The sequence below is a fragment of the Toxorhynchites rutilus genome, chromosome 1, assembly GCF_029784135.1.
Source record: "Toxorhynchites rutilus septentrionalis strain SRP chromosome 1, ASM2978413v1, whole genome shotgun sequence".
Classification (NCBI taxonomy): Eukaryota; Metazoa; Arthropoda; class Insecta; order Diptera; family Culicidae; genus Toxorhynchites; species Toxorhynchites rutilus.
The window spans coordinates 166,704,917-166,731,701 of NC_073744.1; the positions used below are offsets into that span (position 1 = coordinate 166,704,917).

The 26,785-nt window shown below is 40.0% G+C and overlaps 1 protein-coding gene and 1 non-coding gene across 2 annotated transcripts in view; both read right to left on the minus strand.

The window, feature by feature from the left end:
- Window positions 1–26,785, minus strand: part of LOC129761909 (homeobox protein B-H1-like) — a 104,074-nt gene that overhangs the window by 8,515 nt on the left and 68,774 nt on the right. The window lies entirely within an intron of this gene.
- LOC129763864 (U6 spliceosomal RNA) lies at window positions 1,532–1,635 on the minus strand. The gene has a single exon (XR_008741049.1). It is a non-coding gene; the product is annotated as a U6 spliceosomal RNA (small nuclear RNA).

The window sequence follows — 26,785 nt, forward strand, 5'->3', positions numbered from 1 at the left end:
CGTTGAGTGGTTGCTGGCTGGATATCTGCCGAATCGTAATTGCTCCTAAAAATCGAAGCCACAGAGCAGAACAATTTATATCTCTTGTTGATGCTCGACTTTGCAACATGTGGCCGAGCGTTTTTATGTTGGAAAATTGTTTTTTGTGTTAAACACATCAATTGCAATCGATGTTCGGTACGCCAGAGCTCGGTTTTTTCGGTTTCGGTTTTTTGAATCCTCAACATTGAAAATATTATTTTGAAGCACCATAAGATACCCAGCGGAAAAGCTTATCTTGAATGGGTAAGCTAAAGTTAAATTGAATTGATTGAATCTGAAAATGCAAAGCAACCGAAGACAAAAGTGTTCAAGATCTCCTACAGAACCTAGCGAAATTACAATACCAGATTACCAAAATCGTACACGAGGCTTTAAGGTTACAAGGCTGCGAAGATGACCAAACAAAAATCTCCAAAACAGCAGATCTTTTACATTATTGCAAAATCAAGCACCTTGCTTTAAAATATGGTATGTGGATTGAACATTTTTTTCACATAGATGAAATTTACATTTCATTGAATGACAGATTGACAGCACCGTGTTATACATTAAAAATGTTGTAGAAGTGTCACAACAGATGATACTCTATCGATGATGACAGTAGAGGGTTCGCTTCCGGACCAGTTTCCTGTTAAAGGAACTCGGTCTCTGATTGGTCGATGAAGAAAATAAATAAGTGCAAATGCTCTTGATGCGGATTGAATGAAAAGCGTAGTAAGAGCGATTCGGGGCTCAACATGTTAACCAAACATCCAATCGATGTACTTCATCAACATATTGCATATAAGAATAATAGTAGAATATAAATTGTTTGAAATATGTGACATTCGATAGTAGAATTAATACCACAAAAATAATGGTATAGCTCAGAAAATACATTATATGAAGAACTTTTTTTTTATACTGAATTTATTTCAACTGACTCACAAGAACAAATGTTTCTCTCATGGAAAAATAATCTTCACATCTCGCGTGGTTCGGCTTCCCTGTTATCTAGCACTTGATCGACCAAAATTCAAAAGAAAAGTAATAAGCCAGTTGTCATGTCATGTCTCGTCTCAGCTCTATCGGGAACAGAGCTGTACCAGAGGTATGAGAGGCTTCAAAAGCAGCTTTTGACCAAGACAGCATTGTAGTCATGGGGGTTTTGACAGCAGGACTGTTGTTCGTTTTATGAAATGGATACCTATTTTTTTAAGGAAAAAATTCTAAAATTAATATCTAAAAATCCTCCAACTTTTCTCAAGATTCAGAGTAATTTGCACTTATTTCGACATCTTGGCTTCCATTGTTGTGTTTATTAATAGCACCAATTACCGATGCAGCAGATCGATCGTACGTGGAGTGAGAGGCTGGGATCACCATCACATGATGATTGATGTATGGACGTAGTAGCTAGAATAACACCAAAGACGGTCAGTTGAGGTCTCTGAGTTATAAGCTCATGATTGTTCGCTTAGCAGCGTACACGCAACCAATTAGGCTACGGAGAACCCCTTTTTTCACGATTTTGCTTGTCATCCTTGTGCAGGGGCCATGCTGATCTTCTCTGTACCGTTCCAATTTTAGTATATGTCCAGCCGAAGCTAGGACATATAACATTTCTTAGTTTTGGAGGGAGTAATAGTGCCAGTGAATAGGGTTGAGACCACTAACGTATCCGTCCCTACTCTAGGACCCGACCCAGAACTATTCTAACGGAATGAAATCAGTTGTTGTCATATATACAAATGACGGTTCGTGAGGTTCTAAAAATTCGTTTTTGCTTGTTTGTCTATAGTAAATTGTATATACGTATGACAATAGTCGTACTAGATGTATATGTAAGGATTCGCAAGCAATTGTCATGTATGTATATCACCTCCACTTTAGTCAAGCGCATCATATACCACCCAAAATATGGGATATATGAAGCTGTATATAGTTATAGTTATAGTTATACGATTTAATGTTACATTGTCTGCAAATATATTAATGAATGCAGTGTTGAACGGGAATTATGCCCTATTATAAATTTGTATTACCAAGTTAAAGGTTTAGTAGAAATACTAAGCAATTTAAAGAAAAATAGTTGAGTAAGAGCCAGGACTACGTCTTCTGAATATTAAAATAACATCAACGGCTCTGAAAGACAATTTTGATGAGTCATTACACAGAAACTGCCTTAAACCCCCTTTAAACCCATACTCTGGAGGCGATGCTTCGGACAATTGAACAGTATAGTATCTTAAGAGCGTGCATTGGTAAAGCCACTTGTATTGCGTCGAACAAATCCAAGGGCCGCGAAAGTACTTGGTTTGGTAGTGCTAACAGGCTCCTTGAACCGGAATATACTGTCAATATTATGTCAATATTGACAGTATATAACCGGAATATACTGTCCATATTGTAATATTGTCGACAGGAAGTGAGATAACCCTGCACTTCTTCATGTTAAGCACTATCCTGTCCGTAACGCACCACAGAAGTAGCTTTTCCAAATCAAGGTGGAATACCGAGGTATTAGCAGCAAACACTCACATGAAAATGGAATTATACAATCTTCCTAAGATATTCTTCTTTCTTTAGGTTCTTCCCACTACTTTCAGGACCCAGAGGAATGATGAGAGCCCCAAAAAATGTACACTCTGTTCCGAAATAAACAACAACCGCCTTTTACAAATTCGGGTCGGCCAGAGCCGATAAGTGCCATATACAGTGAGAACCTAGTGAACTTTGAGAATTTGTTGAATAAGATTCACACATTTCAAAGCAACCGCAAACAAGTTCTAAGATTCAAGCGATTCATATGAAAAACGAGGTTTGATTTTGTAGCGCCATTCATAAGATTTCCGTTAATTTTCTCAATAAAATTTTGCTAGATTCCAATAGATCAAAGATCCGGGTGTTTGGAGAATTGCAGCCCATCACTAAGCTTCTTCTCCGCATAGATAAGACGCCATAATCAGGTTAAATCAAGACAGAGAATATGTACCTTTAAATAAGGGCTCTTTAAGGCTCTTTAAGTACTCAGCGACTTCCCATCGTTTTAATGCAGCTGATTGAAGTCAGCTCTGGCGTTTGTACGATGCGAAAAAAATCAACCTAACTTGTTGAACAAACAAATGTGAGAGCTTTTGACTTTTCTGGGTAAATTTTCGAATCAAAATACTCACACTAAGTGCCGTATTAGCATTCCGTTGCAATTTGCAGATCCCATTTTGATTTTCACCGTATCCTGGCTTACGATGAATGCCATCAAATTCCTGAAGCGTTTAAAAATAATGCACATTGTCGAATTTTTTTACGTAGTCACTATTCGTTGAACTCAGATTTTAATAAGACATATCAGTGTAAAACGAGAGAAAACTTGTCATTTCGCGCTTACCGCATTGATTTCGTGTTGCGCCACTTGGGAAGCGAAAACGATAATGGATTTTCAAAATAAAAATAAAATTGTATGAAAATTTACTTTTTGTGTCACAAATGTATGTTATTAGATGATTTTATATTTTAATAGTGCGTTTTTGTGGAAATATTAGGGAATGTATAGTCAAATGATTAAGTACGAGTTAAGACTACGTGTTTTATGTAATCAAATACCATGGGGAAAAAAATCGTTCAAATTTTAACATTTCGAACAACTTTCGGACTTCCTAATCTAGTAGAGAATAGTTAGAATCCCAAAAATCAATCAGTTTAGTATCCCTAACCTGAGCAACGAGGTCGTGATTCAGCGCTTTGTTTCTCAGAATAATCCGGACCCAATTTCATTCAGAAACACCTACTTTTTTGGCCCAGACTGTAACGGTCGCCGCAAACGACCACGGAGGGTCCCTTTTCTCCGCCTTGACCGGTGAGCAATACGTCGATCCATATCCACTGATAAGACATTTAAATGGCATATGCATGTTTTCGCTAAGCTTGGGCTGTTTTCCCCCCATGGTACACATCACCCCTACCCCCCACCAGGAGTCCCAAGAGCTGCCCGTTGTTTTATTTTTATTATAATGCACAGTTCATAACTTATAACATCAACTGCCGGTGGAGTGTTGCCTGTCTGCAGGCGGCGGTGCGCCACGGTTGGATGCGTCGTTGTTGCATGCGTGCGAGTGTGCATAGAAATGCACTCGGCCCCAGACACTCTGTGGCCAGGAGGCCGGGCTCAATGGGGTGTGAATTACTTCGCGCGGTACAGGAGTAATTATTGCCGAACCATTTCTACCCCAATTGTTGTTACTGCTGTTACTGGTGCTGTTGAATGATTGTCCCTCGGTTCCCCTCTTGGGAACACCAGTGCACGACCGGATTGTGCTAACCGTTGGTGATCCAGCGCCATTTTCACCGGAGCCCGACGTTTAGCCGCGGGAGACCGCGCATTCCAGTTCCCACTGCCATCATCATAATCACAGCCGGAGTTGCTGTCGCAATTACAGAAGCAACGCGCAAAAACGATCGGCACGATTTGCAAATGGAGTCTCGATCTTTATGGAACAGGCTTCATGCCTGTTAGCTAAATGCGAACCAGTTTGGTGAATCGTAATTTGCTCCGGAGAAAAACGCAGCAAAATGATCTCTTTTCCCGACCCGACAATCACGCAATTGATCGCGCGGCCTGTTCCGAAGCGTTTAGAACATAATCGTTGCGAGTCGTCCGTGTTGGATTCTTCATTTGCATCCCGCCAGCAAATCGTGCGCTGCACACAATGCACCGATTCCGTAGAGCAAAAAAAAAGAGCAACTTTGCACGTTTAATTGGCCTGAACTGGTTCTCGGGTACCGCGCTCCCAGACTCTTGCCTCCCACCCAGGCCTTCCCCCCGGGCCGGACCGGGCCGGGACTTCAGGTACTGATTGGGACTCCCCGGCGATCGGCTTCCCGGCATTTAGAATACAACAATGAGGCACAAAATGAGTTTTTCAGCTCGAAAAACGCAGAGCCCAACACAAATTACGCTCTGAGCGCATAATACCACTCCGATATACACGCTCACAACAACCCATGAATAATTGAAATATTTATTACTCATTATTTAATGTTTTCAGGTTATGCCTGTCTGCATTTTTTCACCTCGCCAAGCCCCACCCAGGCGCGCGGCGATTGATGGAATGCATCTCGCCGCATTCATCGGGCTGTGTGTACATCAGTCGGTAATGATATTATTTTCATGTAAATGACTGGCCCCCCCATTTGCCCCTTCGCTCCTCCATTGGTGGTGAAGTACGCGTGAGTGAGTGATACGTTCAATCAGGCTCGTTTCGAAGAAACGCGATTAGCACAAAGTATAGTGGTCGCGCGAGATTGAAGATTAAGACACCTGCAATTTGTATTGTTCACTAACAAAACCCCGTTCTCCCCCATCTTCACTTTTTACAAACGCTTTGCCATGCAGCAGCAGTTGGGCGCAAATCGATAGGCCCCTCGTCCATGGATGCCAGATGTTTTTTTCTGATGTCTTGCAATGGCACAAAAAACGTCTTGAAATGTCTTGACATTTGTCAAATGTCAATCATATTGGAGGAAAATTAAATTCGTAACCTAATTTTGGGCAATGTTTTGTAGATGAATCAATACCTATTCTAATTGACGTTATACAGCGCGTTTCATAAAATTTAGCTTGAGGCTTTGAAGTTTATTTCAATGAATGTGAACAGACAATATATTGCGCAACTGCGAACTGTATTTCATGAGTTTTATAATGATAATTGACTTGATAAACCGTTTACTGGGTGCATATCGCACCAATTTTTCCACAAAAACGGAACTGTGATAAGTGTTAAGGTGGGCTGTACAAAGGTTCAAATGCCAAAAAATAAAAAGGATGACTCTCATTTGACAAAAAATTTTTACAGACAATTTAAATTGTTTATTTCGCCTTTGAAGTTTTGGTTGTAACCAGTGTTGCCACACGTACAGATTTATCTGGAAAGGTACAGATTTTTTTTCGTTATTTTTGGTACAGATTCTGTACGGTACAGAGTACATATTTTCGTCAAAAAGTGCGGATTGGTACAGATTTTTTTCCGCGTGAAGTTTCTTACATTTGAACAATGCAACATCAAGGTACAAAACGACTTGTACGACGCAGTTTCCAAAAAAACTATGTATAAGCATCATCAAACAAACGAATGACTTGCAAATGTAAATGTAGTGTTTGTAGTAAAAAATGAGTAAAAAATACTCATGCTAATATAATAGATTTTTCTCTATCTCTAAAAAATATTCGATGGTACAGATTTTTGGAAAAAAAAGTACAGATTAGAAAGATTTTTAACCCCTCTGGTACAGATTTAAATATGGCAACACTGGTTGTAACTGTAACAAAATCCATATGCCCTATCATACTGAAAGGTCTCCACATACTTCACAATGTCTTCAAAATGTCTTCACAAAATCAAATGTTCTCACGGTAAGTCAGATGTCTTCCAAACGAAGAAATGCCTTCAAACCTGGCATCTCTGGTAGTATACGAAATCCGGAAAACCGCTCTGACAATCGACGAATTGAGGTTAGAATTACCACCAGATGGCGCAGCCAGTAAAATCATGATGATTTGTTTCTTGATTTGAAATTTGTTTGATTTCGACATTTTTCTTCAAATTTCCCGCTTTTGAGGAATTTTTCTACGCTAAAAAGGTTCAATTCACAATTTCACATTATAGTTTGTATGAAGGATGGCTTGGTATGAATAATGCAATTTAATGTAAATGTGATGTTTTTACTAGGCAAACGATGGGTGGCATGTGTTGCGCTTCGATACTGCAGATCCTTCTCGTATCGGCCGGACGGTAGTCCCTACATTATCGATTATATCAACCAACTCACTGTAATAACGATTTCACCGCCATGCTCCACAGCATGCATCCACAGCAACCTGTATGCATTATGAAATTATTAATTTCCGAAGAGTGTCTATGGGTTTGGTCCAATCGCGTGTTGAAATCAATGTCAATATACAAAGATCAAACATGATTACCTTTAACTGACGACAAAAAACCGCTTCTAGCAGTTATTCATTTTATTCCCATTTAAACTCATTAAACTCAACCATTAAAAATCGTTAGTGAATGGTAACAATGCTTGAGCTTTGTACGTTTGCAATGATTTCAAAACGCGATTGAACCACAAAACAGGCTATTGAAATCACACAAATCTGTATAGAGGCTGATGCCCGATCGGAAACCCATTTAGTTGTGATTGGAATGTGAAAGGAAGATGATCTCGTTCGCTCGCTTAAACACCATGCTCTTCCCTCCCAGTTCAATTTTTTTTCTGTAGCCGGACCGAACGGAGCCTTAAGCGAAAACCATGCTGTGGATGACAATTCGATACAGATTGTTGACCAGGGTTGCCATAATAAAATCTGTGTTTTTGGTCTCAAAAAAAACTTTTTATCTGTGTTTTTTCTCAGAAAATCTGTATCGAAATCTGTATCAACCCCGTCGTTTGTATGCTTCCAGCCACCACAGCAAAGAAGTATACTAATAGTATAATTTATGCAACAATGTATCTATCAGTTTACACTTTTGACGTTGGATTACGTCTTTCGGGAACATATTGGGGTACAAATTGAAAATCGAGAATCGAGCACATCGCGAAAATTGTCCAATTTCAAACGCTTATTGCTCAGTCATTTCATGATGGATTGATGAAATTTTTGCGTCAATCGATTTCGGCACTACATAACAATTTTTTATAATGAATAAAATAATATATATCATTAAACTAACTATCAAACAATTGAAAAATCTCAACCCCTATCCTAACGGAAATACCCACTTCTGATTGGTCGAAATTGACGACACATGCGGCAGTTCCCTAACAGAGACATCAAAACCAAGCTGCCTGATGGAAATCGGCATTGCAAATACATGAAAGTCGGGGGCATTTTTATATTGCAAGTAAGAAGAGTGACACGAATAATTCTAGCAAATGAAATTTAAATTTGGAACTTTAATGTTGGGTGCTTCGTTAAATTTCATATCAATGACCGATCGTGTATTGTGATAAATTTAGCACAAGTGTAAGTGTAGAGCCAGGGGACGAATTACCCGCAAAGGAAGGAAACGAGGTTATAAAGGGACAATCACACACGAGAACTTGATACATGAAACGATTTATTTCAATTTTCATAAATAAAAACCAAGGTGTGTTCCCGCTCTAGAACGGGTCGTTTGGACTAAGATGTCTGTTTTGTTGTGTTCATTCTCACCCAAATAAAGTTCATACAATGAGAAAAATTGGAAAAGTGAAGAAATATTAGAAAATATTAGAAAGTGATTTTCCATATGCTCTACATGTAAGATTAGGTGTTGTTAGTCCAATTTAAATTCGCATCAACAGATAGCCTAACGGAATCCTACGTCAACTATGCGGTCGTGTCTCGGACACAACCCTCCTGTGACTTTTTCTAAACGAATTTGAATGTCTTGTAAACTTATTCACGAACCAAATCGGTGCTACTATAATAACGATAACGATATCCTTTATAAACAAAAGTTGTCATCCATGCTTGAGGAAAGGATTAATCGGAAACTCCATGTATTGCGGCACTGTGTAGATCTAAAGAGCATTGTTCTGTATGTTCAAACAGAGAGATAGAAGACGAATGACGCAAAACTAATCATTTTTGTTATATATGCGAAAGATATCACACGAAGAAGAATTAAAAAAAAATTAAACATGAACATAAAAACATTGTTTAGTAAATACTTATCAGATGTTTACAAAAAATAAAGGAATCTTGTTCAGCTTCCATAATCTCATAATGTTATACATCACTGCTTTATCATGTAAAAAAAATGGAACAATACGACACACATGTCGAAATTTAATACAATCGCAAAGGATTAAATTTATAAGTTCAATCTTGAAGCATAATATTAGCTTTAGTATCATTGATTGGCATAGTTATTATCAATTTGACGATGTTGATGATATCCACGTAAAGATTCGTAATCACTGTGCTTTAGTAGGAAGAAAATAAACAGTGTTATTCATTTATTGTAAAGCTAGCCGATGACGCAGACTTTTGCATCTCTTCACCTTGGATTGAACATGAGAAAGCAGTACTACACGCTACATATGAATGCCAAAGTAACTCTCATTCTGATTCTGATTCGAATGCTATATAAATAAGATTGGTGAGTTTGGAAAAAATATTATAGAGATCAACCTATATCTAATATTGGATCGTTATTTTGAAAAATCTGTAAACCTGTATGAAAACCAAAAAAAAAATCTGTAATCTGTATCTACAGATTCTTAGTTTCAAAAAATCTGTATAAATACAGATTATTCTGTAGATATGGTAACCCTGTTATTGACATGAATTGCTATGAATTTGATAGCAAAGAAGAAGGAATGTTTAATATGGTGTAGAGGATATTCCACCATATAAAAAACCATATTGTTTGATGGAAGCAGGAGTTTTAATATCATTTGTTGACGAATGCCACAATCGATCGATGATTTCAATTGGTGAGGAGGGGGATATTATATGTGCTGGGTATTTTAGGGGAGGAATCGATTCCACCTTTGAACATTAATAATTCTTTTCCAGATAAACGAAGTGGTATTGTAATAAGTTTATTCAAAAGATAAAATAAGAGAGTTATATGCTTGTTACTTATTGCAAACAGGCCAATAAAGTCACACAAATATGTATATAAAATGGTGCCCACTCGGAAATCCACTCCAAACATGTTGTTTGATGTTTCGGTTTGCTCGGGAGCATCGAACGACAATGAAGCATCTTTGTCAAGGCAGGTGGAGAAGGAGATTGGATTGAGGCCTGGTTTAGGTAGCTTACCATCAACACGAATGAACAGTCGAAAGTGCAACGAAGTACTTCAGAATCATTTACTTATTAATAATTGGGTAATTTGGCATCAATTCATAAAATCCGGAAGAACATGGCATGGATCAATGAATAAAGGCTTCAGATCCTGGACTGGTCAGCTTGTTTACAAGATCAAAACACTATCATGAACTAATGAGGAGTGATCGTACGAGTAGTAGAAGCAGCTTACAAGCAGTATGAGTCATTTGAAGAGCTTAAACGAGCAGTATCTTCTGCGTAGAACGAGATACACACTACAACATGGCGCAGCTTGGTCAAAACCACCTCGAATGGGTTATTTGAACTGATTGAGAACTAAAGATGACCTACGAATTAGAAACTTACTGTAATTCATGTGAAATCGACGTTAATTTTGTAGAGGAGTGAGAGTTTTTCCATCTGGTTCCATAGTTATGATACACTGGAATTTTAGTTTTTTGAATGTTTAGCGCCTGAACACAACAATAAAGTTGAAATGGCCAGTCTTTTAAATGAAGATAGTTATTATATCCTACCCTATATACTTCAATTCAACCGACTTCTTACATATCTATGGAAACTCAGAAAAATGAGTGGTTCTATAGTTGTGAAACGCGATGTGTTATCGAATGCTCACGAATGTCGCTATTGACCGATGATTCCATTTGTCGGGGATTAGAAAGCGGGTATTATTTGCACTGGGTATTTTCGAGGAGGAATCTATTCCACCTTCGAGCGTTAATAATTCTTTTCCGGCTAAACGAAGTGGTATGATAATCCTCGTTATTCGACTGATAAAATTGGGATATTCTGTAAAATACCAACATATCTCTTATGTGAAACGCCTAACAATTGTAACACATCTCTGTTTATTCCGTTTGTTTACATATTTCATCAGAGCTACACTCTAATTCAAGTTACCACATCCTCGTCTGACAGGAACAATAATAAGAAAAAAATTAATCTAATCAATGAATACAATACACTCGAATTCAGGTTACCACAAAATGGTCTAAGCGCTATATGCGTGTCACTTAATGATTGCTAAGCCAGAATATTGAAACCGGCATACTTAAAGAAAAATGCGAATTTTTCAACAAATTTCAAACTAAAAGTAAATTCGTCAATCGATTGCTGCTCCATCAACGCGTGCCATGGAAGTTCTTTCAAGCGCAAAACTAGAGATCCTGAAGTGTAGAGAGGGCTCATTAGTTTCGCGCTAATTTTGAGGAAATATTTCGGACTCGAAACATTGGAAGATTTTGAATAGCTGGGATAATGAACATCCGCACGACTTTTCCCCGTTAACGGGGCAGTGGTGCACACCACAGCTCACATATTACCGCACAGAGCGCTGCCGCGTTGCCCGTGCGTTCGCAACAGTAATTTATTTGTTTGACATTCAAATTAGCACACGATGTTCGACAGAATGTGTGGAACACGCAGCCAAATTATAGAGCATTGCCGGAATCGGAAGCCAGCGGAAAACCAGCGTTAATAGCGTTCGCTTATTGTGTTGATTTCTTTTGTTGAGTCGAGTACCGAGTGCTAACCCGGAATCAGGGGGAATATCCATTTTTAGGTAACGACGGCTGGATGAGGGTGACTGACTGCTTTTCACCGTTAGAGGAGCGCACAGGCCACGGAAAGTCGTGTCGTTAGCACGCCACCGATCGGAAAAATGTATTAATTAATTGATATGGACTCGTGTGAAAGAGCAACGACGGCGACGCCAAAGTCGTCGACTTAATTTGGGTTTTATTGGCCACGGTTGCGTTCTGCAACCCAAACCCCCGAAATGGCACCGTTCCATTCCAAGGTAATGATAAATTGTCCAATCTCTCAGGGAGGGGGAAAAGGTGACAATATTTTCAACCGTTCGACGGCGCGGCACTTGAAGGCGCCCAAGGCGAGCGCAATAAACCCCTCGCTCTCGCTCGGTGTGACAGGGGGTGATTAATGAAAGTTTTGATCCTTTCGATCGTTGAGATCTCGTTGAGTCTCGGGGGGTTCCGTAGAAACGGGGCTGTGCGCATGCTGCGCACTTTCGAAGCAAGAAAACCGATTAAAAATTTACCTTTTATTTTGCTGTCCATCAGCGCACGAGTTGACTGCCGAAGATTAATTAAAAAGTTATGATTACAGCAAAAACGTGAATTCCAATTGAAGGGTGACAAATCGGAGAAAAAGGCACTGGTTAACGAGTTTCGTTGATTTTTTTCCCCTGCACCGAGGGAAGCTGGAAAAGTCAAGCATCTTAATTCGCAACTTCCTTTGTGTGCACTTACTTTTTGTTTGCTGTGCGCGAAGGGTGAAAATAAAGTGTTTCCCCCTTGCTCGATGGCAAACGATGGCAGAGAAGGAACCGGTAATTGACACCATCTGCATACCGTTGGGCCTCAGTTGGCGACAATGGCAGCGTGTTCTCCCCCGCTGGCAGACACGATTCCGAAGCGAGGGCGGGAACAAGCTCTCTTGTTTTTTTCCACTGTATTTATTGTGTTCACTCTTTATGACACCAACTCCAACCAACCAACACAGACTGCGGGTGCTGGCCGAAAACCGATGAACTGGAAACGGGCCCAATGAGCAGCAATGCACGGTTCACGGAGATAAACAAATGGCACATAAAAACCAAGGGGGCAGCGCGCGGTCGTTGCTGTCGTAGCAAAAGAGTGGGACAAAGCAGGCCGGTTCCGCGCATTGAAAATGGCTGCCCTGCTGACTCTCGGCCGACAGATACGAGGCCGAGGCCGACAGATATTGATTTGCGCTCAGCTCACCCTGGGGGATTACTTTTTGTGATCGAAGTAAGTTGTTTGAGATCATGTGTGACTATATAATGGTTAAATTTCAATAGAGACGTGTTTTTATATATGAAGAGGAAATTATACATGGATTTGCCCGGAATTCAGCTCTTACCCCTTTCAGTGGCTGCCATCCAATTTCTAATACGCTTTTGACCAGCTGTAATGAGTCAGGAACATATATGTGTTAGGTCAAGGCGTTTCAGAGCTATGGTGGAATATATACACAGCATTGGGAATAAAATGTAAACAACTGGTACCTTTTGCTACTAACGGGTATTTCAATAGGGACGCTACGCCATATTTTCTCCCGCTCTCTTGACATCTCTCTTCAGTAAGGTTTGCCATTTCATAACGATATACGATCCAACAACGAGTCAAGGTTATTAAAATTCACTACCGAACTCCGGAGTCAATGGCCTCAACTTCAAGAGCGCTACGTCCAATTTATGGTCGTCATAATCATCCTGCCAGTTCAACAATTGAGCGTCTAGTGGATAAATTTGAATCCACAGGCACAGCACAAAATATTCCCGTGCCAGCGAGACAAAGAAGTGCCCGTAGTGTCGAGAATATTGTTGCCGCTAACGCATCAATTGAGGAAGACCCCCTAATCAGTCTCTCACGCGGCGTTGGGCATCGCTGTGACGTCGTTGTGGTGAATTTTTCGAAAAGATCTTGGCCTACGTCCTTACAATATCAAATTGACGCAAGAACTGAAGCCGCTTGACCACCAGAAGCGTCGTATGATCGTGAATTGGGCTGAGCAATCGATTTATTGAAAACCAAGTTGGGCGAGCGTGTTATCTCACGAAATGGCGCAGTCGATTGGCCGCCTCGGTCGTGCTATTTGACACCGTGCGAGACTATTTCCTTTGGGGCTACGTCAAGTCTATGGTCTATGCCAACACTATTTCCTGTGGGGCTACGTCAAGTCTATGGTCTATGCCAACAAGCCAGTGATGATTGGTGAACTTCGTACGAATATCAAACGTGAAATTGCAGCAGTATCGACCGATTTAAGCTTGAAAATCGTCGAAAATTGAGTTCATATATGTACTTTCACATGAATAAAGGATTTCATTGATATCAAAAACCGTTTTTGTTTTATTAGAGAAACTTTTGTAGCGCTCTTATGGAAAAACCCGATAGTAACGATAATTCGAATATAAACAACGAAGTAGATGATTTGATGCAACAAATACAACTACACTGCTTATTCACGCATATTTACGCGATGAAAAGTAAACAACGCTGGTTCATTCGTCTCGTCGAAATTGTGACTAAAACATTGTGTTGTTTCATGTGTCAAGCTTCGTTCTCGGTATCGTGAGAAAGGTAGAAAAATAAAATATTTCCGAACTATGTAAATATTAGATGACATTAAGCATATTTATTTGATACGATGGGCGATGGGCCAAAAATCGGTAGAAATTCGGAAACTGATCGTTTCCGAGGTGGAAGCGAATGTGAGCTACCGTGAAATTGCAGAAAAATATGGTATTTCAATCGGAACGATTTCAAAAATCATCAAAAAACATAATACGCTGGGCACAGTAGAGCAGAAATCCGAAAGTGAACGGCCTCGTAAAACATCAGTTCCTACAGATCGCATTATGAGCCGCTTGACTCGATCGGATCCCGAAAAAATCTTGACGGGTGATCCAGGAAGAGTTGGGCCTCGACATCGGACTAGTCGAACTGTGAGCAACCGACTTCGTGAATCAGGTCTACAGAGCTCCTTCAAAAAGAAAGCCATTACTCAGAAAAGCCAATATCGAAAGGCGCCTTGAGTTTGAGTTTAAAAAATACGAATAAAAACGTCAGCGAACTCGTTGCCTCAAGTCTGAGCGTCTGCTGGGATGGGCAATCTTGTGAAGATCGATGGAAAGATGACTGGTGAATCCTATGTCGAAGTCTTGGAGGAAAACTTGAGGAAAATGACTATGAAAAGCTTTTTTTTCCAACAGGACACTGACTCCAAGCACCCCTCGATGATTGCGAAGCGCTATTTCCAGTTCTAAAAGATTAAAATGCTTGAGTGACCACCCCAGTCTCCAGACCTCAACCCCGTTGAGCATCTATGGACAATACTGGATCAAAAAAAATTGGGATTCGCGGAGGAATTTTCAAGATTTTTGGATGGGTATGCAAACAGCGTGGGAAGTCATTCCTCAACAAAAGTTGCATTATTTGGTCGAAAGTATGCTCAAACGACTCATGGCAGTAATGAAGAATCATGGAAAACATACTGAATATTGAGATATACTATTCACGAGCATCGCTTTATTTACAATGATTAGTTTATATACTGTTTACTTTTTTGACGTTGGATTACGTCTTTCGGGAACATATTGGGGTACAAATTGAAAATCGAGAATCGAGCACATCGCGAAAATTGTCCAATTTCAAACGCTTATTGCTCAGTCATTTCATGATGGATTGATGAAATTTTTGCGTCAATCGATTTCGGCACTACATAACAATTTTTTATAATGAATAAAATAATATATATCATTAAACTAACTATCAAACAATTGAAAAATCTCATCCTAACGGAAATACCCACTTCTGATTGGTCGAAATTGACGACACATGCGGCAGTTCCCTAACAGAGACATCAAAACCAAGCTGCCTGATGGAAATCGGCATTGCAAATACATGAAAGTCGGGGGCATTTTTATATTGCAAGTAAGAAGAGTGACACGAATAATTCTAGCAAATGAAATTTAAATTTGGAACTTTAATGTTGGGTGCTTCGTTAAATTTCATATCAATGACCGATCGTGTATTGTGATAAATTTAGCACAAGTGTAAGTGTAGAGCCAGGGGACGAATTACCCGCAAAGGAAGGAAACGAGGTTATAAGGGTATAGGGACAATCACACACGAGAACTTGATACATGAAACGATTTATTTCAATTTTCATAAATAAAAACCAAGGTGTGTTCCCGCTCTAGAACGGGTCGTTTGGACTAAGATGTCTGTTTTGTTGTGTTCATTCTCACCCAAATAAAGTTCATACAATGAGAAAAATTGGAAAAGTGAAGAAATATTAGAAAATATTAGAAAGTGATTTTCCATATGCTCTACATGTAAGATTAGGTGTTGTTAGTCCAATTTAAATTCGCATCAACAGATAGCCTAACGGAATCCTACGTCAACTATGCGGTCGTGTCTCGGACACAACCCTCCTGTGACTTTTATTTCCTGAGCTGATTCACTGATATTTGAAACAAAAATGAGTTGGAGTAATATAAATTTGAACACAATCGAAGGCTTGTTTACATCCTTTCCATTGTAAGAAATATGTTTACTGGAATTTGCATACAACTTTCTGTGAGATTTCCAAAAAAAAAAATCATGAAAAAGTATTTTGCGTAATCATGTTTACTTTTTCTCTTCCACCACTGTATATATAAAAATGAGCCGAATTGTCAAACGGGACTTTCTCAAAATGTTGATTCGCACGAAAAACAACCTTATGTGAAATATCATTTTCCGTGAGGTAAAACGTCAACATCATGGACAACAACGGATGAAACCCGGATTTTCTGATTTTCGAGCATCAATATCTTAACATTCCATATGAATGCCTGTTGTTGACGTTTTGACTCACGGACTTCGAAGCGGAGTTGCCAGATTTGCAAACCTGTCTGTAAATTTGCTTTTTTGTGAGTCTTTTTTTTTGTGATTGCAATTGACTTTCACTAACACTAACTGAAACCATTTGATTTTTAAAACCGAAATGAGATCTTTTAATAGCAGAATACCGTACTTTTCGCAATACAAATGAAAACCTCATAAATAAGCTGACAATGTGTTGTTGAAAGAGTGGATGAAACGGAACAACGTTTTATGAGTTTTTTATCGTTATGAATTCGGCCATTTTTTTTCGCTCTAGCAAGCGGGGCAGTGTGTGTGTTTCGACATATTTCGCTCTGCGTTAATTGAAGGTGTTGGGTGAATATGAGCTATAAATTATATATTATTTAAAATCTTCTAATAGAATAATGCTTTGCAGATAACAAAACTGACAAAACTGACAATAACCTTTTTTTCTAAAGACATTACCCTATTTGTATAGAGTGCCGATGAATAATGGGGTCATGATAATACGAAATTGTTGCGGACGATGATAGATTAAATGTTCGTCATTTGCTTCATAACTTCTTCGAAATAGAGAACAAATTTTATTTGCAAATAGAGCAATGCATTTTCATCACCTTTGAAATAGGTACTCAAGCAGTAGCCAGTACATAATTTTTTTCCGATCGCTTCGAGATACAATTAATTATCAACGAACAGAGGCATATAAAAATGTTTAAATAGTTTTGAAACAGTAATATTTTGCACAAAAATGGTAAAAAAAAACTCAAGGAGACACCCAACTTGAGATCGAATGAATTCAATCGAAGCGCAACAATGGAATAATTTTCTGTCGCCATAATGGCATAATTTACTTGACAGCTGACGGCTAGCAGCTAGCTCATGGTTGCCAGAATAATATTGTATTTATCATATTCCAATTAGACAATTAATTTTCGCAAGAAAAGTTTGTAAATTGGTTCGAATACATTTACTCACAACTAAGCGTGTGTCAATCCACAACAAATAGATTATTAATGCAAGGCAAAGGCAACAAAGAAGCCATTACTATCTTGGTCCGATGCAGCTAATCCCAAATAAAGCACACCTCAAACAATGAACGATTAACACCTCCAAGACAAGGTATTTTCGGCACCTCAAAACACGATTCTTTATTGGTCAAATCAAAACCGCGTCAACAATCGAGGTAATCCGCAATGTCCGCACACCGGCGGCGCCATGCCAACGAATTTAAACCAAAGTCATCTACCAAATGGCCAAATGGGCAGCAAATCGGAAACAATTTGCAGTGGCGGCGGTCGAAGAGGAGTCGATCTTGTTAAAAGCATCACTGGTTTGCGGCATCATCACTAGAAATAGAACAGCTCCCTCCGCTCAGGCTTCGTCATTTGGTCGGCGTCGGGGTTTGAGGGAAGAAAAAGTTACCACCATTGATATCACATCACAGCCACTTTCAATTAGGCTTCTCTTTCTGTTCATAAAACAAATTTCCGTCCGTCGCCTCCGACCTGCCGATCTCGTTCAATGGTTTCGTGTGGGTTTTTAAGCTCCCAAATAGTATGCATCAAAGTGAGTTGGCACTTCGGAGGCCATGAAACAGGAACGGTGAAACAAAAAAAAATCTAAAAAACACCGAAAGCTACGAGCGAGAGAAGTGAGTGGGTAATAATTAGAAGATGATATAGTGGAAAACGGCGACCGATGGATGCTGTGAGCCGAAACAAGTAGGGATTTTGCTGACTCAGTTTCCGGCGCCGCAGGATTTTGCCGGTGGCGCCACCACCGGCCGGACATATCCTTTAATAAGCGGGATGAGATGCATCACTTGGCATGACCTGGCAGGGGTACTCACACCCACACTCCCGGACCAAAATCCAATTATGATCAACCGTGAAAAGGTGCGACGCCAAAGCTTAAGTCTCAAATTATAACGAGACGAGGAAGCGGGACGTGAAATCGTCGTCCGCTTGGTCCTCTTTACGGAGTGCACAGCTCAGCATGGGATCCGCAAGTGTGAAATGACAAATGGGATTACGAGCAGAGGTCATACCTTCGTACACGACGAGTGGCTTCTTGTTTACTAATTAATCACTAGGCGCTAGGCGCTAGCTGAAGGGCGACCGTCGAATCGTGCAACCCCTCCGTCGCAAAACCATAGTTAACGACAGTGCAATTGTCCCGTTTCGATGGCATCGGGAATCGCTCAACGAGCTTTGACAAATCGTGTTCCTGGCAGGCCGAGAAACGCACACGCAAAACGTAATTTATAGTTTATATGCAAATTTATTACACTCACTCGATATGAATAAATTTGTTAGCTTTGCGTTAATTTCTTTTTGCATTTTCGCGGGAAACGACACACACTCGACTTTTATGACTATTAAAGCGACAATAAAAAATCACTACCCTTTCACGAGCGCACACAATGGACAGTCGGAGCGTTTTTTGACGAACCACAACCACCGAAAGTGGCGTCCGGAGGACAAAAAAAAAGCTATATATGTCCTAATAAATCAAATTCAAATTAGTAACGAAGCGAGCGAGCAAGCGCTTCCACAAACATATATACACACATTAACAATTTATTGCCTCTCGGCAAGGATATTCCACCGAGGGGTCGAGTTTTTGTGAGAGCGCAAACACACGAAAGGAAGAGGAAATCAATCTATCCTCCGGCGAACCATCGAACGAACGAACGAACGAACATGCGCAAGATTAATTTGTCAGCCCGCGAGCTCTCTCTCTCGCTTCATTGAGATGGTAATTTGATGGCGGCTATTAATTGTAACGCGTATCAACGCTGGGCTACCCCTTCTGAGACGAACTATGGGTCGTAAATCATAGAGCGCCCAGATTGGTTCGATCGGAGCGAATTCTGATCGACACCAAACGGCGAACTGTCAAACGCCATCTGCCCGGTGGTTGCAACCGGGTTGTCAGTGCACAGATTGACTTTTTGATACAACAGGTTAGCTCAGATAAGAAAAAAAAAGTAGCAATCGTTGCTTTCTTCCGAATCCTTTGTGCTCGAGCTGATCTTCTGGATAAAATATTTTTTTTAATTTGTCAACTGCATTTTCATGCGCGTTTAAATAAGATTGTGTACGCGGGCAACGAGGTGCATATCGGGATGGAGTAATAGTGGGGAAGTGAAGTCAGGTAGAATGAAAATACAAATTTGTATTCATTCGTCACGTCAATTAGAATAACCACTGGCTTCAACTAGAAATAAATTGACGAGCGGTAAAAGTGAGGATAACTTAGCTCATAAGTTATCCTCGCTTTTACCGCCATGTTGACGGCAAATGCCGAAGTAGTCCTATTCGAAGCGAAGCGACTGAGAGAAGAGTCGATTTTCACTCTGGACTCTGATTCTGATAGATTTGATGTAGGAAGATAATCCGTTTTTGTTTCATAATAATTGATATAAAATGCATATTGCAGCTGGACATTTCGACTGAAGTTTCGAAATTGTGCTAAGCGACCGGCTATTTAGCGTAGTATTGCTATATCTTCCACTGATTTAATACAGGGTTTTCCAACTTTAAATTCCGAAAGTAAATTGAAATGAAACACACTTAGAATTCGAATTTCGATGAAACTTTTATTTCAAATTAAAGTTTGGTTTATGCCATTATGTGTGAAATACAACATCATTCAAATGTCCACCTAGGGCTTCCTCGCACACCTTGGTCCGGAACAGGCTATTTTCGATGACTTTTCGGCACATATAGGGCGGTATTTCGGTCATAACTTCACGAATGTTGTCTTTCAAATTTTCAAGAGTTTGCGGAGAGTTGGCATAGTCACGGTCTTTCGCATAACCCCACAAAAAAAAAGTCTAGCGGGTTCAAATCGCATGATCTGGACGGCCAATTGGCATCACCAAAACGCGAAATTATGCGTCCCTCAAATTTCGTTCGCAATATGGCCATGTTCGGTCGTGTTGTGTGGCACGTGGCGCCGTCCTGCTGAAACCACATGTCATCCGTATCCATATCTTCTATTTGTGGCAAAAAAAAATCGGCTAACATGCGGCCATAGCGCTCACCATTCACAGTTACCGTCTTGCCGTCCTCATTTTCAAAGAAATACGGCCCGGTGACTCCACCAGACCATAATGCGCACCAAACAGTGACTTTTGGCGGATGCAATGGCCCCTCAACAATCACGTGTGGATTTTCTGAGCCCCATATACGGAAATTTTGGGTGTTCACATAGCCACCGAGCTCGAAATGTGCCTCATCGCTGAAGAAAATTTGATGCGAAAATTCAGCATTTTGCTGCTGTTGTTCGTTCACCCAATCGACATATGCCCGCCGCATTCCATGGTCACCACGCTCTAATTTTTGTACCAGTTGGACTTTATATGGATGTAGCTGCAAGTCCAAATGCAAAATTCACCACAATGATGTGTTTGACAAGCCCAATTGCTGAGCACGCCGTGGAATCGAAACATTCGGGTCATCCTCCACACTGGCAGCAACAGCAGCAATATTTTCGGCCGAACGCACATTACGATGATGCACAGGTTTCACAATATCCGCTACGGATCCAGTTTGTTCGAATTTACGCACTACATTAGCGATTGTGTGCTCTGTAAGCCGTCCATGACGACCAAAATCCGTCCGTAATGCTCGAAAAACATTTGCCGGTTTTTCATCATTTTTATAGTATAAGTTAACAAAATTAACAAGTTGTGCGATGCTAAAACGATCCATATTGTAAAATGGCAGACGATATGACGCTTTGGTTGACAGCTATGTCAAACGGTTGTCAGCGCAGGGCTGTATACTTTTGGAAGCCCGAAATGGAAAACCCTGTACATTTCACCTCGATATAACGTACATATTTCTAAAGTGTAAAGGAAAATTTTTTTCCTGATAGAACAATGAATTGTCTGTATTGTGATGCTAAAACAAGTTTTGTACTTTCAATAAATCCCGAAATACAGCTGGTTTTTTGATTCCGGATTCTAAATGAATCAAGCTTTAATCAACAGTACGAAGGGAAAGATCATGAGAAAGGCTGGCTTCGTCTTCTGATTGAAGTTATTCATTAACTTTTACTAAAACAGCAACACAATAATGTCTTATAGACTACGTTTGTGAGTACTTTATTATGCTTCGATATAACGTACAATTCGATACAACGTACAATTTTGAAAGTGAAATGTACGTTCTATCGAAGTTTACCTGTATATAGATACTTAAATTATAAAAACCAGGGCTTTTCTCTCCAATTGGCCAAACTTTTCAACCAACTGGTTCAAAAAGTTACAGCAACAATCGCATTTCACATGCGAATTCGTCAGAACAGGTGGTAAAGCATAACGATGTTCAAAGATCAGCAGAGCCAGGATACCAATTCTGACGGCTTGTGGGTGTGACCCAGCAAACTTCTACTAGATCGCATATACATTCGCATCAAATTACAATCGTAGAAAATATCAATCAAAGGATGCATCATGTGTATCTGAAATCGTATAAAAAGCGAAAACTCGATTTTCTAGATCATTGGTGGATTAAGTCGTGTATCGGAATAACGATCTCCTAATATCTTTATATGCAGTATTTTATACGTAACTTCTATTCATTTCATACATCATTGTCGGGTCGAAAAGCATATCAGAGGGACACGCATCGTACATTGTTATATACGGCTTTATATACATATATGATATAGCATATACGTATATCTCCTCCACTTTTGCATGTATATGTCAATTATACGCACCATGTATTATCCAAATATTGTTTGGGTGCATGTATATCGCCTCCAATTTCGGAATTTATGTGATTTAATGTTTGAGGGGGATTCACGATTCAATTGTGGCAGAAAGCAATCACCTGTATGGCAATGACAAAGCCGGAGATATCGAATTTTTTAAAGCGTTTTCGCACTTTCGTGCGGAACTGTGCGATATTTATCATGAATTTAATTACACGTATCTGTTTTTAATATTTAAATCGATACAAATTGAGGCGCTTAGAATGCAAGGGGTGCAAGTGCCTTGATCGATTTCTCTTCGTCTACTTTTTCTTTGATTAATGACTCAACTGCAAACACGACCCAATTTGAGTTTGCTATAGAATCCGATAGATGAGGTTCTGACCTACCTTTCACGCTGTAATATACAGCTGGGAATGAGTTTGCAGCTGAGTTATGACCAAAAGAGAGACTCGATGTAGAGAAATCGATCAAATCACTTACACCCCTTTCATTCTAAGCCCCTCAATTGTTTTTTTTTATCAGAGAAAAAAAATCTGTGTTAGCAAAAATCATGACATAACCATTTAATACTATGAATTTTGTGATATTCATGATTTCTTCACCAATTGCGTGAAAAAGTATTATCGTGTTATCCTACCACATAGAACATCCGTTTAATACGGAAAAGTTAGCTTAAATTCAAATATTTCAATTTCAACATTCATCAACTTTGTTTCGGGTAGAGTTTATTGCACAATGCATAGCTTGTTTTCATTTTTACAGCTGATAAAGAGATCCTATTAACCCATGGGTAAACCAAACAGCACCACTAATAACTAAAGTAATTACAAATGAGGGGTTGAAAATGAGAGGGGTGTAAGTGACATCATCGATTTCTCTACATTGACTCTCTCTTTTGGTCATAACTGAGCTGCAAACTCCTTCTTAGTTGTATTTGACAATGTGGAAGACAGACCAGAACCTCATTTATCGGATTCTATAGCAAACTCAAATTTGAACGTTTTTGCAGTTGAGTTATTAACTGAAGAAAAAGTTTATGAAAAGAAATCGATCAAATCCTTTAATTCTAAGCCCCTAAAATATAATTTATTATAACGGAAAAAAATTATCGCAAATTAGTAAAATTAGTCTAATTAATTATTTCTCTCTGTGTAGCGATGAATCGATTATTCGATTATTTTGGGGCGATTAATCGTATCGAATATCGAATAAATTCCAGCTGAAAAATATTCGATTTGTTGATGAACGATTAATAAAACACTTTCTTTTCGAACGTTAATCGCTAATTTTTTGATGCCAAGTGGAATTTAGTTGCACGACATTTCACCGGTTAAAACACGAACTTAAAGTGAAGGGAATCTTTATGATGTCTTCTTGTTGTGACGTTTCGAGTCGGACAACGTTGCAGTGCTGCCAAATATTAAAACTGACAAAGCTTACATCGCTCCAAGGCCTAAGTATCGATGTGTATTATTTATTGTATCCACGTCAAAACCCATTTTGATGAGCGTACCAATTTTAAATGCTAACTATGATAATCGTTACTAGGTTTTGTCTTGGACACTGTTTGATCAATATAAAGTACTAGCTTTTCTCCATGTATACACACATTATTGGTTTAGAACCAACGTAAACGTATCCCAAAATGTGGTTTTGGCGATAGACTCTGATGCTGAAAACCTCAGACTATTTCTGCTATAAATGGGTCCTTTAACTGTTGCAGTTGTGCCTCGATCCCATTCTGTTCAAAATAGCTCTTAACAATACCGATGAACAAATAGTATTTTTGGACACGTAGACACTCATTTAATTTGTAAGTGAAGGGATGCAGCGATTCAGTCTCATGACTGGATCATCTACGGGTCCCCTACTTGTTGACAATACATTACACACGCGTATTTCGTAACCTCGACAATCCATCCAGCTTCACTGAACACAGTAGGGCATTTCGCATGCCTCCGATGGTCACTCGAAGCAACCATTCAACCATGATCACATCTCAGATATCGAAACTCTGTGTTCATAAGTCAGCGCCATCGTCGTTGAGCCGCGGAGGCTATCCTCTCACATTCCAGGCCATGTCTACTGGACGGTAACGAGCCGCTACCCAGATCGAGATTAATCCGGGGTCCGCTCGCTAGCTGCACCTTGCATCATTGGCCCCCGGCCCGAGGAAAAGGGTTAGCGTCAACACCTCCGCCAGTCACCTCAGTCGCCCACCAACCGATGCAACGCGGATTGTGTTACCACCCATGGTAACATGGGGCTCGTTTTCTTCCCATGGACGATCGAATGACGGTCCGTGAAATTCCGCCGATCAAGAGAGAGACCTGATCGCTCGTTAACTGAAACACAAATATTTTTCTTTCCGCCAACTAGAGCCAACTAGAGAGAGTGGTGGAAACCAGGGTCCATGAAGGCAAATCGATTACAGCGTGGTCTAGAGACTAGTGGTAGCAGCGCATTCCCGGGTGCCTCAGAGCGTGGTCAATCATGCGTGGTGCACTCATCGCATCTCATCGCCGGATATGCCAGCCTCCCGATTGATTCCCGAAAACGGGAGATTCCTGATTGAAATAGGCACAGACACTTCCACAGACCGACCGACCGGAATGTGCGCGCGGCAATGTGCCATTAAATGAATCAAATTGAATCAACAAGATTATAACATGCTTTGTTATACACCCTAGGCGCACTCTTGGCCGTGGTGTCCGGAACGAACCGGGAACGAAGAGGAACAGAAACAATAGGGGAAGCAACAACAAAAAAAAACCTATCAATGAGTAGCATACGAAAGGAGTGGGGAAGGGGGAGCCACAAAATCAAATAGATGTAAATTACTGTCGATAATTTACTATCCTGCCAAGAGAGCCAAGTGGACCAAGGAAGATTTGGAAGAGGCGGTTGCGGTGGCGGCCAAGGAGGATCGGAAATTAAAGGGAGCGACCGAGCAAACGAACGAACGAACGAACCGAACGGGCATATAAATTGGAAGAGGTACCTCAACTGCCTCAAATCCGCCGAAAGTTTGTCGGGCCTGCTTCTTTGCCGCGGTGTGTGGTTTATCCGGGTGCCAAGTTTCAAGAGAGTGCGAAGTAGGGAAATGAATTTTAATCTAATCCAATTTGTATAGTTTTCGGGCGAGCGGAACGGTGGTCGGTGTGAGCCAGAGGGGCGGAGGACAACTGCAGTAAAGTGATTTCGACAGTTCCGAGTAGCGCGTTCTTGTGACACTTCTTCCAGAATGAACGAACGAACGGATGGATGGATGGATGGATGGATGGAGGCCCGGGGATGATCTAATTAGCAATTATCAGCACCCCCTTGACGACAGGATGATTTGATGAAATTAAGTTTATTAGCGAAAGGTGTGAGATTTGCGAGAGTGCGAGAGGAAGTTCAAAAGAAGAAAAGTTTTCTGCCAAAGTTTGATTGAATAGAGGGAAATTGATCCAATTTGGGCGTGGTTTCGATAGATAAGCTTGCACGCTGTCAATCCGATTAGTTAAAAATCCGCAGGGCAGTGAAAACGCGAAACGTGTTGACAGCAGGGTTGCCATAATAAAACCCGTATGTCCGGTCTGAAAAAAAAACTTTTTTGCATAAAATTTATAAATTCAATTTTGAAGCATAATCTTGGATTTAGTATCCATTGATTGGCATAGCTATTATTGATTCGATGATATTGATGATATCACGAAGAACCAGCATACATACTGTTGTAAAATACAATGATTCATTGAGATGGAAGTTTACATAGTTACCAAGTTATTAGACCATTCTTGTTCTCGCTGCGTTACGAGAATACCTTAATTACAATATATTTATGGTACACACAAAAAGGTTTTGACATGGTGATTGGTTTGGTAATGAATTAAAAGGTACCATAATTAGACAGCAATCTAAAAATTGGAGAGCTGCTAACGCTTATAATGGGAACATAAAGTTACTATGAAGCCATATTTTTTTTCGAACCTTCATCGTTCAGCCATTTGACGAGTTTAAGCTTGGGTAGACTGTATACTTCGTAGTTGCTCTCCGCAATTGACCTGAACCAGCGAATGAATGACCATTGGGAGTAGTAAATCATTCTCATTGTGCAGGTATCGGTAGCTCGAACTTTAAATAGGTAACCTCCTACCACCTCCTACAGTCACCAGGGGAAGGGAAGGAGTATGATATTCGTATGATATTCGTGGCCACAAGGGTCACCTCTATAACGTGGTTTCCTTGCGATTATCATGGAAGGAAATATTGTTTGTAAGAATGGGTAAGAAAATTCAGGTTTCACTGTGGTGAGTGATGCCATTCTCAAAACGCGAACTCTCATCTATTTGGCGAAACGAGATTTCGAAAATAATTGTATGGACGGTCACAGAGAAAACTCCTTTTGAACTATATATTTTTTACACCACTCGTATTACATTCAAATTTTTTAATCATGGCGACCGAGGTTATTTTTTGCAACCTGAGAAGGTCGCCGAGATACTCGTTCAATCTTCTTCGAATGCTCGATTTTTCAACCAGAAAAGGTATCAAAGGAATTTTCTGGCTTAAGGGTTTATCCATTTCTGTTTTGCATAATAATCATTGATAACAGTTATTATAACCATCCTACTTAGGGGCTTTAGACCCGCTGCTCTGGTTCTCAAGAGCTTCAGGTTCTTTTTCGGACATGCTGACATGGAGATCTGTCATTCGCAAGCGGTGTTCCATTCGACGATTCTACAGATGGAACTGAAAGTTATTTTTCAGCCCAGTTCAGTAGCTTTTGAAGCTTTTGCTTCATCAGAGA